The sequence below is a fragment of the Corylus avellana genome, chromosome 8, assembly GCF_965113065.1.
Source record: "Corylus avellana chromosome 8, dhCorAvel1.hap1.2, whole genome shotgun sequence".
In the NCBI taxonomy this organism is placed as follows: domain Eukaryota; kingdom Viridiplantae; phylum Streptophyta; class Magnoliopsida; order Fagales; family Betulaceae; genus Corylus; species Corylus avellana.
In genome coordinates this window covers 4,262,343-4,278,045 of record NC_142497.1, presented here as the reverse complement: position 1 = coordinate 4,278,045, position 15,703 = coordinate 4,262,343, and the positions used below count along the sequence as shown (strand labels likewise).

The window sequence follows — 15,703 nt, the reverse complement described above, 5'->3', positions numbered from 1 at the left end:
TTCAATCGATTAATCGGCTGTGAATCACGCCTCATGAAACGGAGATCAATAGTTCGAATCCCCCCTCCCCCTTCCCTTGTGTGGACATTAGGGCCAGTTCAATGTTTTTTGGGGCCATAGGCGAAATTTTTAAATGGGGTTTGTTTTTTTAATATTTAAATATTAATTAAATAATATTATTTAAATATTATTATTATATTTAGAGTTCTCATCTTTGTGGTTCTCATTTTTATTAATCCCTACAAAAATAAACACAACAATAAAAAAATTAATTTTTTTTTTTTTTTTATGAATCAATCGAAGATCCACACCAAATCTCTCCTAAGTACATGTTCCAAAACTAAAGCACACAAAAGGAAACTAACACACACACACACACACACACAAAAAAAAAAAACCACCAAAAATATTATCAAGAACTCATACAAAATTTTATATATATATATATATATATATATATATATATATATATGCCACTTGATTCTTTGATAAACCTCTGTTTCAAACAAAGCCCATCAATAAATTTGACAAAAACTCATACAAAACCCACAAGAAAAATCAAGCACATAAATAAACATTACCAAAAAAAAAAAAAATCAATATTTTTTTTTTTTTATGAATCATTTTCTCTTTGATACACCTGTTTCAAACAAAACCCACCAAAAAAATTGTCAAAAACCCATACAAAACCTACCAAGAAAATCATCAAGCGCAAAAATAAACAATACAAAAAAAGATATCAAATTTTTTTTATGAATCCTTTACCAGGGTTGGCTTCTTTGTCTTTCTTTCACCGTGTGAAATAGAAGCCATGAAAAAATCATAAAGTTTCATTTAAGACTCATTTAATCACCTTAATATCAAATACCCAAAGTTTAAAGGAAAGAGAAATTTACCTTTGAAGAATGCAGTCAAACTCATTGATTCCTCTCTCTCTATTTTCTCTCTTCTAGCTCTCTCTCTCTCTCTCTCTCTTCATCTCTCTCCATCATGTTCTGTTTTGAGTGAAAATAAGGAAAGAGAAAAAAGAACATAAAAGGGGAGGCTATCGGTAGTGGAGAAGAAAAGAGAGAGAGAGAGAGACAAAAAAAAAAAAAAAGAAATAAAGTGGGTGGTTAGGTAGACTTAAAATGGTATTTCAATATTAAATAATTTCGGATGCATAGGCAGAGCCGCAGATAGGCTCTTTTTAAGTATAAGAATATTTGTTTTTCTGGGTTAATTGATCTTATTTTACCATGGGCTTATTATATTAGGGCCTTATTAAATTGATGTCTTTTTTAATGATTAGAGGCCTTAAGTTTTTATGAAAAAAAAAAAAACTGGGCCTTATTAAAAAAAAAAATGGGCCTTAAATTGAAAAAAAAAAAAAAAAATTTATTAAAACCTTTTTTGGGCCAAAATTTTTTTTGGGGCCTTATTAATCCGGGGGCCCTAGGCGAGCACCTCACTCGCCTAGTGGTCTAGGCGGCCCTGGTAGACATGCCAAAAAATAAAATAAAATTCTACCACTCTACACATAAAACAATCGAATTACAAACTATTGTTAAAGTAGAGATCTCTAACTCAATGACTTAAAATTATCACCAATAGAATTACAAATATTAAAATCTTATTTAATTAGTACATTATTATCCGATTGCCATATAAGCATTATAATGAAAGTTGTATAGCTTAAATAGCATTACTCTTACTAATAATGTGCAAAATTAAATTCTCATCCGATCAAAATAATAATCCAACTTTCATAACAAAAAACAATCTCATAATGGAACATAAACCACCCCCTTTGGCCATGGAGGTGGCCTGGCCACCCCCATCTGGCCCGATGGGGGTGGCCAAGGCACCCCCTTGGCTCCAAGGGGGTGTCCGAGCCACCCCCTTGGTGCCCAAGAGGGTGGCCGAAACCACCCTCAGTGGGTATTGGGGGTGGCTCGACCACCCCCATGGAGCCTAGGGGGTGGCCGAAACCACTCCCATTTTTTTTTTCCTTTTTTTTTTAAAAAAAAAAATTTAAAAATATACATTTTTTTTAATTTAAAAAAAAAAATTAATTAGGTGCTTCGTGTCAACATTTTATTGGTCCACGTTGACTTCCGTTAAGTCAACTGATGGAAGAACTAATTTGGTCTATTATCAAAACCACATGGACCTCCTGTAATAAAAATCAAACCCTAGTGAGGAAAAATAAAGAAACGAAACCCCATGAGGGTATTTAGTATTTAACCCTTTTAAATATGATTGTAAAAAAAATGCATTGCTTAAAAGTACATTTTTTTTTCTTTTTTTTTTTTTTTTTTAAAAAAAAATCTAGTTTCAGAACATAAAAGGATCTTAGACAAGAGAATACATTTTAAAAAAAGACATGATTTTATGGTTAAACAACAATTTTAAAAGTTAAATCACAATTTTAGTATTCATTAATCTTGCCCCCTTATTTATTTATTTATTTTTTCCTCCTAAAAGGTTTATCACTTATTAGGAGTTGTGATTTTAAAACATATAATTTAAAAATATGGGATAGGAAAACGTGATTTTAAAAACCATAGTTGAAGTATTTAGTAAAATCGCAATTTAACTTTTACATGTGATTTGAAAAGGCATATTTTTTTTTTTTCATTTTCAAATTACAATTTTTAAAAAACACCCTCCCAAACGTTTAAAATTACACTTTTAATTTGCAAAATTACAATGCCAAACACACTTTTAATTATTAGCTTTAAAAAGTTTTGTAATGCACTAAGGTGTAGAGAATTGGAGAGCATTTTCTCTTTTATCATTAATTCTCTTTTGTGTGGGAATAAGATTTGGGTGTGTCAGGACTTTGGTATTTGAGTGATTTTTTTTTTTCCTTAGTTACTACTACTCTTTGTGCTTCATATTTTCATCTTAAATTTTTCGTGGTTATTTCTTTTATAGATATAAGCTTGTTAAGCTTAATAATGTAAATATTGACGTACTCGATGCCCATATGCTTTCTTTTCTAGCTGGCTTAAATTTTGGACCAACCTACGTACTCTGAAGGGTGTAATTGATGACTTGGGAGTACAGCAGTGGATTTACCATCATTTCGTTTTTAAGGGAGTAATTGTAGGATGGCCAAAAACAAAAACAAAAAAGAGTTTTCCACTGGCCTTTTTATTTATTTATTTATAATAAAATGATATATATATATATATATACACACACACACAACTGCAGTACTCTGCATGCATGAACTCAAAACCTCTATCTACCTTAATTAGAAGAGAGAAGCAAATAATAATCCTCTCATGCATGTAAATGTAAATTGTAAAAGACAGGTTCATCCTAAAACACAGCTGCAAGTCTGCAAATATAAATATAGGTGGAAATTATTACTCTCTTTTTCAAAAACACCCTCAAGCTTCTATTGATATTTATTCCCTCGTACTATCATTTTATTACGATTTGGTCCTCTTTAAATGTTGCCTACAGTTACCTATTAATATCTATTTCCTCTTCCCCTATTAAATCTTCTTTAATTACAGCAACTACATTTAATTTTTTTAAATGGAAAAATAGAGGTCATTATCATGTTCAATTTGGCCACGTACGTAAATAGCCCCGCCTGCCCTAATTAAGTTTACGCTAATTAAACTGTGCCTTTGACGGCTCCTACATGGCATGGCGGCTAGCTTGAAAGCTTGAATTTTCTTGTAGACTATATATCATGATCTTTCACTGTCTGATAAGTTTATCGTCATAGACGATTGTGAAAAAATTTAGTATCAAATATGAAGCATAAAAATATTATGGAGAGAAAATCATTTAAAATCTAAAACCCGAATGGTGAAAAACATAAAAATTGAAAATGGTCAAAATATAGGGCAATGATAAGTACTCTCTTAGCGTTCTTCTAGTGTTTTCTTAGTCCTACGTGGATATTATTTTATAAAAAAATAAAAAATAAAATTGCTCTTATTAAGAGGACATTAATAAAACATCAAGAGAGCACTTAACATTTTATGTATTGAAACAAAAATACATAAAAAAAATATAAAATTAAAAAAAAAAACATTCTTCAGGCATATACATACATATATATGCCTATATACTAAATTAGGGAAACAATCGGAACTTCTTAATGACAAGATAGATATTTACAAAAGAAATGTGGTCATGGTTTGTTGCTTGTACTAGTTTCCAGCTTGAAGAATATGTAGTCAAATATTGCTTCCTAAAGTATGGATCTCATCAACCATAAACATAAGTACTTCAAGCTTGGCTGAGTTTTCTATTCAAATAGCTAATTTATAATTAGTCATAAATATAAAAGTCAATATTCAAATTTATATAATAAATGATTATTTAGCCTTCCAAGCCCAAATCAATTGGCCATTTTGCGTACCCTCTTCTGAAAAATAACCCTAAACCCGTGCTGGACCTTCACCAATTTTGAGCTTAGTTATTCTTTGACAAGAAAATGTAAAACCAAATAAGAGGAAAAAAAAAAAAAGTAAAAAGATAAACATGTTTTCATTTATCTTGTTCATCAATCAGTTGGGCACATATACAAAACAAGTGGGAGCTAGTCATTGATGAAGTTTATAACTTTCTTCCTACGGCGTGGCCTATGATCAACAAATTAGAATTCTCTCTAGTTAATTTGAACTGGATAATATATCTAATTAATTATATTGAAGAAGTATTTTTATCTTTTGAAAAAGTGAAAAGATAAAAATATCATTTCAATATAACTATCTAAATATTATTCCCGAGAACAGGACTTGTCATTTTTCATCCTCAGTTAATGAATACATTCACAGTCATCCATCAATTTCCACTTTGTACCACGACTTCTCTTTTTCAAGTAAATCCAATTCGATCGTACCTGATGTTCTCTCTCTCGAGCTAGTTTCTGCTCACCGTCCATTCCTACTCATAATTAAAAGAGTTGAAAGATCCCTTCTCTCTCTCTCTCTCTCTCAAGTTCACTATTTAATGGTATTAGAAGTACTCCAACATCAACGAGGATGCCAAACCTAGCTTCGTCGACGGTGGGATAGGTATATGTTCTCAGAGTCCTTAGCAAATCTTCCTACTGTTGCCCCGCCGATTCTCTGTTTCTCCATTTGGACGGCAGTTTAATTTCCTTCAACTTATATACAAGGTAAATCTTTTTTTTTTTTTTAGACTATATATTAACAAACAAATTAATTGAGAATACAACAAAGTACTCCAAAGCAGATTTGCTAACACTTTGATTGCTCTAGATAGGTTAAAATATTAAGCAAATTTAAGGTTGTGTTTTTTTCAAACATGAGCCGGAGGGAGGATAGTCCAAAGCTGGGATTGGAGCTCAACTTGTCACCACCAAGGGTAAACACACCGGTTGAGTCGCCAAATGTTTCGACTTCTTCTTCTTCATTGGATATGTCGGTTGAGGGCTCATGCGTTTCATCGGAGCCTGAAGAGTCGACAGTGTACTCCCCTAGAAACCTGGAAGCCCAATCGATGATGCTCGTAGGTTGTCCTCGATGCCTCATGTACGTCATGTTATCCGACGTAGATCCAAAATGCCCGAAATGCAAGAGCACCGTCCTGCTGGATTTCCTCAAAGAAGAAAACACGAACACCAACAAGACAAGGAACTGATCGAGGACTCTTTGTTCTTCATGGAGGACTGAGGAACCGCTTAATTAATTCTCGATGCTAGCTTGCTTGATCATTTGGCCTTTGCCTAGCCTTTTTTTTTTTTTTTTTCTCTCTAATGTTGTTGTTCTTTTGGGAATTTTGGTGGCCTTTCAGACGAAGGAAATAAACAGAAGAAATTATTTTGGGTTCGCACAACTTTGTAGGATTAATACATATATTGTTTTCATATATAAAACTAGAGAGTAATGCTAGATATCATCTTTTTATCCTCTTAAAATCTTCCTAAAGTTGATGTGGCTTTCAAAATCACCATTGAATTAAAATTCAAGTATGATTCATCTAAAATTTAATTGTGATTTTAAAAGCCATATCAGCTTTTGGAAGATTTTAGGAGGATAAAAAGATGGTACCTAGCATTACTCAAACCTGAGTCCTGCTATGTGGCTACCAAATAGCATAAGACAAATATTAAAAAAATAAAAAATAAAAATAAAAATTTGTTATTATTATTTTTTTTGGTTAAATTTTTATGAGTTAATATTTAGTTTCTAATGCCTCAAAACTTATTTTTGGATTTAAAACTAAAACCTAGGAGTGAAAGGTTAGGGATGGTATCACCTAAAAGAGATTCGATCACCCTAAATTTAGTGCTAATATCTCAAATTTAGATTCCTCTTTAATATCTCTCTTCTTCAATTAAAAAGAAAAATAAGAAGAAGAAGAGAGAAAGAAGAAAAGAAAAGAAAAGAAGAGAAAAGAAGAAGTCAGATATCTAACACTTGGCTGCCTCGTGGCAACTGGAAATCCCTATTCCTCAAAACTAAATTGTGAATTTTCATTTTTCTTTAATTTCCTCGTCTTGTCTGCATGCAGCCAGAGAGAATCTTATATTTTCTTCCCTATATTTAAAGAAAGAATATTGTTTGCTCTTTGTATTCTTATTATTCTGGGTAGTGCAACTTCTAGAAAAATGCTTCTAATGGCCATGACGTCAAGAGGTTGTCATTGTTTGTGCCCAAATGATATATTAAGAGCATCTGAAGAGGATAGCTAGCCAAATGGCTCAATGTTTTCATCTTCAGCAGATTAGGCTTTTTAACTTTTTTTCAATTATTTTGCTATAGTGAAATTAGCCTATTCACGAAGATAATAAAAAATTTGTTTATTGTTTTTTCTCTCTCCTCTCCCTCTGCCCTCTCTCTCTCTCTCTTTCCCTCTCCCCCGTCCACACAACAATGGTGTCGCTGTCCTCGCTCTGCCTCCTTGACACCTTGAATAAGCAACAAAAATTCTGAACAAAGGGTCACCAATTCGATCCTCCCAAAATCGAAAGCCAAACGGCCCAAACCCCAAACAAAATCATCCTCAATTAGTCCCTTCACCTCATAAATCCAAAAACCCAACAAACTACGTACCCACACGGCCACACGGTCATGGCAGAAAGAGAAACCCCAACAAAAATCACAACCCAAGCGTCAAATTCAACCGAAAAGAGAGTGGTGATGCACCCCAACCTGAACACAACGATGCCAATCAACCCCAATATTGCATTATATCTCCAACCCTTTATGCCAAACACCACCAAAACCCCAAAGCTTGAAAATTTAACCCGAAATATGAATTGGGCATAGCTCAGGTCTTGCTTGTCTTTGTTGACGAAAGAGTATGAGAGACAATCAAGGCAATAAATCTGTTGATGGTGTTGTAGTTTGCTGGGTTGAAGTCGTTGAAGACAGAAAATCTATTGGTTTTGTTGAGGGCGAGGGATTGAGACGGGGAGGGGAAGAAAAGGTGTGGCTAAAAAATAATAAAAATAATGTTAAAAAATAATATTTAAAGAAAGTAGGGAATTACATAGATAGTCAATTGGCGTTTGTATTGAATAATTAGTAGCTAAAATAATTGTTGCAGGAGATGCTCTCATAGTTTGCCGTTTTGAAATGTGATGTAGGATTTTAAAAAACCTAGTTTTATATATATATATATATATATATGACCAGAAAAATAAAGTAAAAATGAGGTTGTCCGCTCTTCTTTCTTTTCTCTATTTTTTTTTCTTCCCTTTGTTTTTTTTTAAGGGTGACAAGTAGGTTTGTTACTCTTCTCTAGTTTTCTTTGGAGTGTGTTGAACATCGTGATTTTGTAAATTAAAAGTACAATTGTAAACAAAATTACAAAAAGAGAGGTTAAGAGAAAGACAAATGAATAACCCATTTATCGTTTAGAAATGCATTTTTAAAAAAAGTACAATTTGAAAACATAAAAATATCTGCGATTTTAAATCCTAGACAAAATGGTCTTTTTTTTTTTTTTTTAACACAATTTTTTAAAAGCTAAATTATGCTTTATATATGTATATATAAAGAAATATTTTTTTCATTTTTTTTGGAGTTAGCATGCTTCATTATCATTAATTAAGATGAAAAAAACATATGTATTCTAACTAGAGTTGAACTAAATTATCAAAAATCCATCCTTTCTTAAAAAAAAAAAAAAAAAAAAAAACTAATTAAAAAACCTAGAATTGCAGGGGTGGCCGACCAACCGTTGCAAGACCTGGGGGTGGTCGCACCACCCTTGGTGGATCCCGATGAGCCTAGCCACTGCCGATGGCAACAGCAGGTGGCCCCCAAATCCAACGAGTGTAGTCGCACCACCTCCGGAGCATCTCGAGGGTCCAAACGAACCCTAATAGTAAATGAAGTATGTTAATTTAATGGAGATACATCAAAATAAAAAAGTTACAAAAAAAAAAAAAAAAAAAAACATTTCTCACACACACACACACACACACACACACATATATATATATATATATATATATATATATATATATATATAGTCTTGACATTTTTTTTTCGCTTTCATAAAAATATAAAAAATAAAAAATAAAAAATAAAAAATAAATTAAATTAATACATTAACGGATTTAATACATTAAAGGATGAGAGTGGTTTAGCCACTACAATGTAATACATTAACGGATTTTGTCAAATTTTCTAACAGTATAGACTACTTTATATTTTTTACTTAACCTAAAAAGTAATTAGACACTTTTTAAAACTAATGGAACTATTTGTCCAAAACTTTAAATCATTGCGACAAAAATTGCATTTATCCCAAAATACTGGACTTTCCCGGCAAGGGCTCAGTAAAAATTGAGGTCAAAGATGAATAGTTAAAATGTCGCATTTTAAATTTTAAATATTTAATTTAAAAGTCATTGTTTTAAATTTTAAATTTTATGTTCAAGATTTTCTTGTAAGATATTCAATTTTAAGTAAGATTTAAGATGTACTGGTTTGATCGTAAGTGTAACATATAAATTAAGAGAAATGTTTGACTTCATTAAAAAGTTCATTTTTTGGCCATTTTAATCTTAGGTGGCATGACTTATTTTCATTTTTTTATTGTAGCATGGCCCATTAAAATCTATTAATTTTAAAATCGGCCATGCCACCTAAGATTAAAATGGCCAAAAGATGAATTTTTTAATGAAGTCAAACATTTCTCATAAATTAAAGGGTAAATATATCTAAAGTCATTGGGTCAACACCCCAAAATTTTCGTCTCCTTAAGTTTTTTTTTTCGACAATTTACTCCCTGAGTTAATCGAAATGCCAAGAAAATTATTACCGTCAAATTTTTTTAACTGCAGTTAGATTGGTTGGAACGCATCATTTTGTCATGTCAGTATAATAATTTTTTTTATTAATTTAATTTAAAACATTTAATAAATTTTAAAAAAGAAATAAATTGAAGGGGTGGCCGGAAGCCACCCCAAGCTACCCCCAGCGGGCCACCCAAAATGACCTAGGGGTGGCTCGCGAGCCACCCCATGAGTGGTTAGGGGTGGCTCGTGATCCACCTCTTGGGTTTAGGGGTGGCCTACCTTAGGGGTGGTTAGCAAGCCACCCCTAAACCCTAAGAGCCACCACTTGGGAGGTTAGGGGTGGCCTACGAGCCACCCATAACCCCCTCGGGGATGGCTTGCGACCACCCCTCGGGTTTAGGGGTGGCCTGCAACCACCCGCGGCCACCCCTAGGGTTTAGGGGTGGCTCGGACCCATGGGCTGGCTCGCAGGCCACACCTAAACCCAAGGGGTGGCTCACGGCCACCCCAAGGGGTGGCTCACGGCCACCCCTAGGTGGTTTGGGGTGGCCCGCAAGCCATCCCAAACCCCTAGGGGTGGCCAGAAGCCACCCCAGGGGTGATTTGCCCACCCCTGGGGTGGCTTCCGGCCACCCTTCAATTTTTTTTTTTAATTTTTTTAATTAATTTAATAAAAAATTATTACGCTGACATGGCAAAGCTGTGCGTTTCAAAGAATATAACAACAGTTAAAAAAACTTGATAGTAGGGATTTTATTGAAATTTCGATTTATCCATGGAGTAAATTTTCGAAAAAAAAAAAAAAAAAAAAAACTTTTGTAGATAAAAATTTTGGCGTGTTGACCCAATGACTTTAGATATATTTACCCTAAATTAAAATATCAATAAAATAAATAAATAAAGAATGATAGAACCAAGAAAGAAAATATTAAAAGTGACGAAAGAAAGGAAAAGAAAAAATAAATATAAAAAAAGGTACATCATGCTTTAGTTTGAAATTTTTATATATTTAACTGTCGATCTATATATGCTTAATATATAACAATCTTTTATATATATATATATATATATATATATATATATTCTTAAATTAAGCACAACACTAGCCAAAACATTGAGCCGTTGATAACTCATCATGCACGAGGTTATTGCCAACTTAGTTTAATAAATTGCGTTTGAAATTTCTTTTAACTCAGTTTAAAAAAAAAACTTTGTACTGTTCTCAAAACTCCATGCTTGTACTTCAATTCTTAGACATTGGAAATTCAAAGTTCTCTCACATGCAAACATAAATGGCAGATTTTACTTAAAATATACCGGATCATTAACTATTACTAACTATTAATTAAGGTCTCTTAAGTATCATGGTTAATATATATGTTTTCGGCATAAGAGATTTGGAGTGAAATTAATATTGTGGATTCAAATTTGTTGGAATTTCGTAACCAAATTTCAAAGAATTTAGGCAAAGAATCAGAGAGGAAAGTGCAAATATAGGATATACGAATAAGTAATTCCCCGGGTAACTTGTTCGCAAGGCTCCTACATTTTTCTTTTATTTTTTGTCTAAATTATTTAAGATTCAGACAAAACCTCATCCGATATGGAGAAAACATTTAAGGAGAACCCGGTCCAATTATTACTTACCAAAGAATTGGAGGCAATTCAATGATAAAAGTAACGAACTCTTCCTGAACTCATAAGTTAATTATAGTATAACATGTAAAATCAATAAACCTATGTGGTTGAAGGCCGCCCAAAAAATAAAAAAATAAAAAAGAGCATATATAAACCTTAGGAAGTTTTGGATCCCAAGGAAATCCCAGAAAAGACTAAACAAATGTTCATTAAATGAGCGGAGGACAAATCAACTTTATTAGTCTATTTTTAGTCTTCCTCACATGCACTCACATGAGTGAAATGAATAAGTTAATTATTTGAAAAAAAAAAAAAAAAAAAAAACGTCAAGACACGTCATAAATTTGTCTTGTAAAATTTAAAACGGGCACATGGAGTAGTGCTCTAGGGATCAGGATCCCCTCCAATTGTAAGTAATTGGAAAATCTCATTTTTTGAGATCTTAGCCATCCAAAGCATCTAAGCGTCTAAAACATCGAGGAATACAAAACTCAAAAATAAACCCAATACACTTGATTATAAATAAAAAAAAAACATTTATTTATTTGTTTTTTTTATAAAAAAATAATAATTGGAGGAGAAGCTACCACATGGGGCGGCTCGCTGCCGCCGCCAACCATCCCATGGGTGGCTGGGGGTGGCCGCACCAAGGGGTGGCCTCGCGCCACCCCCAGAAGCCCATGGGGTGGTCGTGTGGCCACCAATAGCAAATCTGGGGGTGGCGCGCGACCACCTCGAGAAGGCCTAGGGTGACCGCGCGGCCACCCCATGGCCTTCTGGGGTGGCGCGAGGTCACCCCATGGCCAAGGGGTGGCCTCGCACAGCCACCCTCATGGCCTAGGGGTGGCCTAGCGCTACCCCCAGATCTACTAGGAGTGGCTGCACGGCCTCCCCATGGCCAAGGGGTGGCCTTGCGCCACCCCCAGAAGGCATGGCCACCCCCAGCAGATCTGGGGTGGCGCGTAGCTACCCCATGGCCAAGGGGTGGCCTCGCGCCACCCCCAGAAGCCCATGGGGTGGCCGTGCGGCCACCCCCAGCAGATCTAGGGGTGGCGCGCGACCACCCCCAGAAGGCCTAGGGGGGCCGCGCACCCACCCCATGGCCTTCTGGGGTGGCGCGAGGCCACCCCTTGGCCATGGGGATGGGCGCGCGCCACCCTCAGATGGGCGGCTCTGGGCGGAGTTGTCCCTTGGTTTTTTTTTTTTCATTTTGTTTTTAAATTAATTAATTTTTTAATTTAAATTTGGTATAAAATCCTGTGTGGTTGTGTTTGTGTTTGAGTTTTGAGATTGGAATATTTTGAACCCTTAGATTCATCTAAGGGCTGAGATTAGAGAAAATGAGATTCTCATTTTCCCCCTCAAGTGGAGGGGATCCTGATCCGGGATGATATATTTGCTCAAAGAGGAGTGCTAGACTATAAATAAATTTTATAGAAAAACTTTTACAAATTGATGTAGCACAATTTGATTAGATCTTTTAAAATTTGAACTTATCTTATATCTAATCATGTTGTGCCACATCAGTTTGTAAAAGTTTTTCTATAAAATTTATTTATAAGCCTAGCATTCCTCTTACTCAAATAGGAGTAAATAAATTTCATTGTAACTATTCAATTTTTTATATTTAAAAAGTATTTTTGTTCCAAACAATAAAATAACAAATATAAGGAACCGGAGAGACTCCAGCAGTGGCAGATACACACAGCGGCGAGCAAGGACGCCCGCCCCTGGTAAATTTTTTTTTTTTTTTAGTTTTTTTTTAAAATATTTTTATGCCCAAATTTTCTACTAGCACCTATAAAATAAACCAAAATTTCATATCCATGACACTTTAACCCCTATAAAACTCAGCCTAGCCCAAATTTCAGCCAAAAAATGAGTAAACTGAAAGAGAGTATTTTACACTACTTTTTACCTACTAAGCTACCACAAAAATTTTCTTTTGTGCTTGTTCATCGTTGCTGGCTGCTACGACTCTATAAGATTTTGTTATGTGAAGCCTGTGATGAAAGTTCTCCTGTCTAAACAATGAGCCGTCTTCCGTAAGCCGTAACTTCATTATATTTTATTATTTTATTTATGCCCCTATTAAGATAAATTTTTAGATCCGCCACTCAATCCAGGTTCTCGTAACTTTGGAGTGAGAGTTGATGTATATTACCTGCCTTTTTTTTGTGGCAAACTGGATTCAACATCTCTACTTTTGTTTTCTTACGGGTTTAGGGAATTTTTGCATCAATTACACCTTCCTTTGGTACAAATTGGGTTTTGATTTTCGGTCATGTTTAGAGCTTTGAAGGGTTCCAATAAATATGATGATTAATATATATAAGCTCTAGCTTACTAGTTACTACTACAAGGTCGATCTTAGTAAAAATTAAAATCACACTTTAAATTTTGAGAAAATTACATTTTTCTCTATATTTAGTGAGAGAAAGGCGCTTTAAAAAACTGCTGAAAAAAATGCTTTTAAGGGCTGAACAGGTGAGTGCAGTCTGCAGAGATAGAGATATATATATATATATATATATATATATCTTTTATACACCAACTTTTCAGAAGAACCTAAAAAGACCAAAAATATGTCGGACTCTGGTTCGAAAATTATGACAGCTGCTCGTACAAATCATTCCAGATGGAGAGATTCACTGTTTGCGATGGACTCATCAAATGCTCACATAAAAAAGAAAGAAAGAAAATAAATAAACAGCCTTTCTTTTGTTGCAGCCTACAAGATAAGGTTCATCATAAAAAAGAGAGGGAGTGTCGGTTCGTTTAAGAGGTTTTTTTTTTTTTTTTTTTTTTTTTACCAAGATTGGGGTAGGGAGGAGGGAATTACCTTTATGAGATCTTTATTAATGATTATTTTAAGCTTAGTTTAAAGAACCATTGAACAAAAAAGTGTTGGAAATAATTTTGGATTGTGCACAAATTTTCATTGATATAAAATCATTACAATCCAAAAATTAATAATAAAATAAATAAAATACAAGAGATGAAAAGTAGAGTATGAAAAGATCTCATAATGTGCTATAGAATCAAGTAGGAATGTTGTCTTTAAAAGTTAATTCGTGCCTTTCGGACTGTATAATTCAGTGCGTCGGATCCTTTGACATGCAACTTTCCAAGATTAGACTATAGCGTCTACCTTCGTTAATGACGCACTTTCAATAACGAAAATTAATAGAACAACCCTTTAATTTGCTTGATAAAAATCCACATAGAAAAAAATATCGAATAAAAGACACTAAAAGGACTTTTATTTTATGAGCAAAACTAAATAAATATGTCAGCAAAAATTGCATGTAAATATAGAAGCTGTTTTTTCTCTCTCAAGTAAAAATGACAATAAAACTAACAAAAGTAGTCTTTTATATTGCTACTTTGTTAGAAGGTGTCAACTTAAATTTTGGTAAAACTTGAAGAAATGTAATACCAAATGTATTAAACGGTCAAACCGTTGAAGACTAAAAACCAATAAACCCACCAATGGCCATAAATCTTAGAGAAAATCATTTGGTCAAAAAAGAGAGTTAATGACCAATGGATACAAACGGAAATGTGAAAGTTGATATTTCTTTTCCGCTAAAACTCATGAAGATGTGATAAATGCAAAAAAGTCATAAAAGATATATATACATTTAAAGCTTATGACCATATGTTGAAGACTTGGAACAGGATTCTCTCCGGTCCATAATGGACTGGAGAATATTCAGTTCATGGTGAGGATTTCTCCTCATAAATCTTATAGCTAAAAATGAGACACATATTCCACTAAAAAAAATAATAATAAAATATTATTTTAAATTAAAAAAAAATAAAAAAAAAATTAATAAAAAAAGAAGAAAAAAGAAGGGGGTGGCATTTTGGGGTAGGAGCCACCCCCAATGGTCGGCCAGGGGGTGGCCGAACCACCCCCATGGCCTATGGGGGTGGTTCGGCCACCCCCATCTTGCAAAAGGGGGTGGTTCGAGCCTTGAGCCACCCCTTGTCCCAAAGGGGGTGGCCGAGCCACCCCCAATGCTCTTAGGGGTGGTGCGGCCACCCCCTTTTTGCAAGATGGGGGTGGCCGAACCACCCCCATGGGCCATGAGGGTGGTTCGGCCACCCCTGGTTGGCCATTGGGGGTGGCTCAACCCCAAAATGGGGGTGGCCGGCCTGGCCACCCCCTTCTTTTTTCTTCTTTTTTTATTAATTTATTTTTTAATTTTTTTTAATTTAAAATAATATTTTTTTTTTTATTTTTTTTTAGTGAGATATGTGTCTCATTTTTAGCCATAGGATTTATGAGGAGAAATCCTCACCATGAACTGGATATTCTCTAGTTCATAATGGACTGAAGATGATCCTGTTCCTGAAGACTTGGTCTTCAACGTATGAAATAGTCATTAGTAAAATAATTAAAAGCTTGTAAATAAAACTTTAATGATTAAACGGTTAAAACAAAAATAATGGCTTTTGCAAAGTTTTTAATAACAAAAAAAAATAAAATAAAATTTGTAACACATATACTACCACATATACTACAACAATCCCCCACATGTTACAAACATTAGAATAGAAGGAGATTGAAAGCATGTATCAATGTGGTACCTGAAGGTTTTAAGCACACCTAAGATAAATAAGTAGGAACTTAATGAATCGTGGTAGAATTAAACTCTTTTAACCAAACCCACAAGTTGACTAAAGTTATCACCCACATAACTTTCTCCAAAACAAATTTAAATCAAATAAAAAAAAAAAAAAGAATTTGAGTTGTTCTATAACGGGTTGGCGCCTTATACAGGCCATGCGCCTCTGGGTTTCATGAGTGCTCTAGACTTGCCAAAGTCT

At 34.2% G+C, this 15,703-nt stretch overlaps 1 pseudogene across 2 annotated transcripts; it reads left to right on the top strand.

The window, feature by feature from the left end:
* Positions 1-4,985: 4,985 nt before the first annotated feature.
* LOC132163910 (protein GL2-INTERACTING REPRESSOR 1 pseudogene) lies at positions 4,986-5,787 on the top strand (annotated as a pseudogene). Of its 2 annotated transcripts, none has more exons than XR_015913014.1 (2): positions 4,986-5,131; positions 5,239-5,787. The product of XR_015913014.1 is annotated as a protein GL2-INTERACTING REPRESSOR 1 pseudogene, transcript variant X2 (transcript). The 2 variants fall into 2 exon arrangements; XR_015913013.1 differs by having other exon boundaries at positions 5,235-5,787.
* Positions 5,788-15,703: the final 9,916 nt, after the last annotated feature.